This window comes from Notamacropus eugenii, chromosome 2 (genome assembly GCF_028372415.1).
Source record: "Notamacropus eugenii isolate mMacEug1 chromosome 2, mMacEug1.pri_v2, whole genome shotgun sequence".
Classification (NCBI taxonomy): domain Eukaryota; kingdom Metazoa; phylum Chordata; class Mammalia; order Diprotodontia; family Macropodidae; genus Notamacropus; species Notamacropus eugenii.
Window position 1 is genome coordinate 423,853,607 of NC_092873.1, and position 5,337 is coordinate 423,858,943.

The 5,337-nt window shown below is 41.1% G+C and overlaps 1 pseudogene; it reads right to left on the reverse strand.

Annotated features, from left to right (window-relative positions):
* Positions 1–421: 421 nt before the first annotated feature.
* LOC140524137 (large ribosomal subunit protein uL10 pseudogene) lies at positions 422–1,494 on the reverse strand (annotated as a pseudogene).
* Between the last annotated feature and the right edge of the window lie 3,843 nt (positions 1,495–5,337).

Consider the following 5,337-nt stretch of genomic DNA (forward strand, 5'->3'; position numbering starts at 1 on the left):
TGACATGTCTACAGGATATGGAGATTATAGTCGGTAGTCTACGATGGGAGTATTTTTCTCTTTAGTTATTTTTTTAAAATTCATCTTAAGGCAACCCTATTCCCATATGCTCTCCACTGGTTTATGACCCCTTTACCTGGTTTTGGAATTTTACTTAACTTTTTAATCCCTTTTTCTTTCTTCATTTTATTTTGTTATGTAACTCTTCCCCCACTTCTCTCTCAGTTAAGTAAAATCTTTCCTCTCCAACTTTTTGATTATTAGTTTTTTCTTCATTTTCTGTGCCTTTTTTCTAAAAAGAATTTCCTCCCTTAGTTCTCTTCATTAGTTATTTTCTTTTTCTGTTTATCCTAAATTTTTATTCATTGATCCATTGTCTTTATGCTTATTTATTCCTTCTTTTAGTCTCTGTGTTCTTTATAGAATTAAAGCTTTTTTTTTTTTTAGATAAATGAGCACTTTTATTTCTTTGTTTCACAAATAAACTGCTGAAATAGTTGTTTCCTGTGGACTAATCAAATAGACCAAATCCCGCATCTTCATCAGACTTCCCCCATTCTTCTGTGGCTTCCACCTTGGCTGCAGCAGGAGCAGCAGGTGCAGCAGATGCAGCAGCAGCCCCTGCAGGGGCGGCCACTGCAAATGCCGAAGGGTGGGCCAGGAATGCCTTCACCTTTTCAGCAAGTGGGAAGGTGTACTCAGTCTCCAGAGCTACACCAAGACCCACTTGTACCCATTAATGATCTAGTGGAGTACTGATGCAACAGTTGGGTAGCCAATCTGCAGACAGACACTGGCAACGTTAAGGGCACCCTCTAAGAACCGAAGATGCAAAGTCTCCTCCGTGATGTCCAGCGCTTCAGGGCTGCCCATGCTGCCGTGGTCAAACACCAGCTGAAAGATCAACCCAAAGGAGAACGGGGAAACGTGCAGTATGTTCAACAAGGTGGCCTCGTTGGCACCCACTTTATCTTCGGTCTTAATCAGTAACACATCACTCAAGATTTCAGTGGTGCCCCTGGAAATCTTGGGGTGATACCCAGAGCTTGGAAGAAGGAAGTCTTCTCGGGACCCAGACCAGTGTTCTGGGAGGGTACGGTGACATCACATGGGGCAATGGCACCAGTACGGGCAGCAGCTGGTACCTTATTGACCAGAAGCATATCCCTAATCTCAGTCGGATCTTCCTTGGTGAACACGAAGCCCACATTCCCCCAAATATGCAGCAGCCGTTTCTCCAGGGCAGGGTTGTTCTCCAGGTGAGCACGAATGGCTTTGTGCATCACGGTGTTTTTTCGCATTAATACCACGGCCTGACCACGGAGGGACATCTGGACCTGCTGCATCTGCTTGGAGCCAACATTGTCTGTTCCAAAAATGAAGCGTTTTGGATAATCATCCAAAAGTTGGATGATCTTGAGGAAGTAATTGGATTTCCCGGTAGCCCTGTCTTCCCTGAGCATCTCCGTGATGTTTCACGGATTGCCACGAGGGGTTTAAAGATGATGTATCTTGCACGAGGACACCTAGGGAGAGAGCGAATTAAAGCTTTTAAAGTACCTATTTTGAGTTCCCTTTTCTAAGCAAATTCTATGTTATTGCTTTGTAAATCTTTCCCTATTTCTTTCTGTTGTACTTTACTCTTAGAAGTATCCATTCCTACACGAGATATAGAGGATAGAAATATTTTCGTGTGGTAGAAATTATTTTGTGTCCTTGGTTGTATGGTCCATTTCTGTCCCCTGCCTTCTCCATGATAATTTTCTTTCCTACTTTCCATGAAATCTTCTCTCTGGGCCCATATCCTTCTCCCCTTTTTGACATTAGCTGTCCTCAAGTACTTTTTTTCTTTTTCTGCTAAGGCAGGGTGCTGTCCAAGGAGCATACTCTGGACACCAAATACCTGTAGATTATACCCATTTGTAAGGTCCCCCATCCTATCTGGGAGTACTTTAGAGAACCTAGCAGAGCTAAACGAGTTTTTGATTGGTAATACCTTCTTGGGTTGTGAACTCTTGTTGCCAGGTTAACAACCTGGCCATGAACAATTCTGTGGCCAACTGTGGCACATTTATTTCTAAAGTTATTTCATGTATGTGGTTTTTTTTTTATTTTCTGAGCCCAGAAATGGGAGCTAATCTTGTCTCCATTTTGTAGATAAGGAATGTGACCAAATGTATGAAATGAGTGGCAGAGCTAGGATTTCTCACCCATTGGCCTGCCTTCCCTTTGAAATCGCATCTTTTCTAATTCAGATTTTTAAAACCAGTAGAATATTTCTTTGGAAAGTCAGATTATTTCTGCTCAGAAGATTAGCATGTCTTTTGCCAGAGCATCTAAAAGCAGGTTTTATGAACATTGGTAATGTTTCACTAAGAGATGGGTTAAGAACTTGACAGAGGGGAAGAACCACAAATGACCACTTTTATAAGACGCAGCTAGAAGATCTGGGTTTGAATTTCAGTTCTGCTATTTATTCTCTGCATGACCTTGGCCAAATAATTTCACTTCCTAGGATTGCAGTTTACTCATATAGAGTAATTTTGAGGCATGGGTATAAAATACAGTTGTACTTGGAAACAGCCATATCAACTCCCTGCTATGTGTTACTGTCCTGTTTCCTTATTCTTTCTCGCTATGGGTTCAGAGCCTGTCTAATGGGTATGCTTTATAATATTCTCAACAATTTACCACAGTTGCAGGTAATCTCTAGCTGACTTGGTCCCCACCTTGGAGTGAATTAGGGAAATTTCTTTTCCCATCCCCTAGCTTCCTGTCTCTTAGTTGCAAGCCATAAATTTATGATTTAGACAAAGATCACTGTTGACCAGGTAATTCATTGGTAGTATAAGGTAACACAAAATGTCCAAAACATTCAAAGTTTAAGAAGCTTGTGGCCAGGGCCACTTGCTGTCTCATCCTATAAACCATTTTCCTTTCTAGTCTGAGCAGGAGATGTTAAGGAAAGAAATTGAGATTTAAGGTATGTGAAAAGCAGAGAGATAGAAAGAACTGGTTGACTGTACTTCACTTTCACCAGCTGCCACAGCTATTGAACTGGTCTAATCTTAGTTCTATTTTATAATTGACATACCTTCTCCCCTCTCATTCTCCATACTGTGCACTCATCCACTTGCATCTTGTTCACTTCTCTGTCTCTTCTATCTGGTACTTCTGGATTTTATTAGAAGTTTCTTTTTCAAGACTACTAGAATCCTCGAACAAACTGACCTCTCCTGAATTCTTGTAAATAGCCTAACCCTCTATCACTCCAGAAAAGTCTTCCAAAGTCTTTATAATTCTGAGATAATCTTCCAAAGTCTCTCTGTGATCCCAAAGATTTGGCAATCTAGAACTACATGTACAAAAAATGCAATTTATCTTGCTACATAATGAGAGAGTTTCTTTCTAGCCCTAAAGCTATGATCCCGTGAATCTTGATGTGATAGAAAGAATATTGGACTTGGGATCAGGAGAAATGAGTTCCAGTTCTAGTTCTGATGCTGCTGACTAGATGCATGACTGAAGGCAAGTGAACAGCTTTGAGCCTTGATTTCCTCAACTGTAAATGGGGATAACAGGACTCGTGTAGGAGACATTTGTGTATTTTCAACTTATTCCTTCTTGAGTGTTTAGGGAGAATAAAGAATAATTTTTGGGAGGAATATAGGTTCTTAATTGAGGCTGGTAGTTGGTAGAGCTGGGAGAAGAAAAAGAAAAGGAGAGTTGGAGAGAGAAGAGTCAACTGACTTCTCCATCATGCTCCTGTTTGGGGTACCTTCTTCCCCCTACCAGAATTTACAGTTTCTCTTTGTGTGTTGTCTTCCTTTACAAGAGTGTAAGCTCCTGAAAGCAGGGATATCTTTCTTTTTTCATATTTGTATTCCTGTTGCTTAGCAGAATGCCTGGCATGTGGTAGGGACTTGGTAAATCATTGACTGATTGACTAATTTTGTCTTTATTTTAAATTAGGGAAAATGACAAAGGAAGATTGGGGACACCTATCTGCTTTGTCTGAGGATCTGGTGGACTAAGTGGCCTTACTCTGAAGAGGGAGTGGTTGTGTCTACTGCCAGGAAGTTGGAAAGAGAGGAGAGCCATTCCTCCTTGTGATAGACAGAGAACAATGAACTAGGTTAGGCCTGGTGGACAGGGAACTCTGCCAGAGGAGTCCTCATATCGGGACTGCAATTGACTCTGGGAATTTGTATGACTAAATGAAAAACATTAATTAAACACTTAGCACTTGCCGAGGCACTGTGGTAATCACTGGGAATAAGGAAGCATACCTTGTTTGGTCTAATGTTCTCTTTCTCATTCAAAGGTAATTGTCTTATTTTTCTTCTTTCTGAAACATTTACTCTGTCCTATTGTGACCTAAGTGCTTGCAAGTGGGGAGTCAGTCTTAGTATACTGGAAGATGCCATGCATATGTAGTAATCCCTTGGTCTTCCCTCCCCCTTTTATGGCATACTTAGCTGGCATTCCAAGAAAATATATGGATGTGTGGGGTGGCCTCGCTTCTTGGTAGTCTTAATGGAAGGGCCCTTCTCCCAACTCTAAAACATGCAATATTCTATACTTGCTTTCAGTACAAACTATTTGAACCCTCTCTAGTTCTCACTTGACTTATTTAATTATAGGTTCCTCTGGTGACAGACTCTCAGAAATGGGAGCCACCCCAGCAGATGATTAGTGTGGCATATACCCCTCTTCATTGGGGGTATCAAATTCAAGAAGAAATGGGGGCTGCTAAACCATACATGAGGATCCCTATGGGCCATGTGTTTCCTTAGTTTTAAACTATAATATTATCTATGTTTCATTGTATTTTCTTTTTTTTTTTATTTAACTTTTAACATTTATTTTTACAAAATTTTGGGTTACAAATTTTCTCCCCTTTTATCCCCTCCCCCCCCAAACCCAAGCATTCTAATTGCCCCGTGACCAATCTGCTCTCTCTTCTATCCTCCCTCTCTGCCCTTGTCTCCGTCTTCTCTTTTGTCCTGTAGGGCCAGATAGCTTTCTTTATCCCTTAACCTGTATTTCTTATTTCCTAGTGGTAAGAACATTACAGTTGATCCTAACACTTTGAGTTCCAACTTCTTTAGCTCCCTCCCTCTCCACCCCTTCCCCTTGGAAGACAGGCAATTCAATATAGGCCATATTTGTTTAGTTTTGCAAATGATTTCCATACTAGTTGTGTTGTATAGGACTAACTATATTTCCCTCCATCCTATCCTGTCCCCCTTTACTTCTATTTTCTTATGGTCCTTTCCCTCTCCATGAGTGTCAACCTCGTATTGCATTCTCCTCCCCATGCCCTCCCCTCCATCC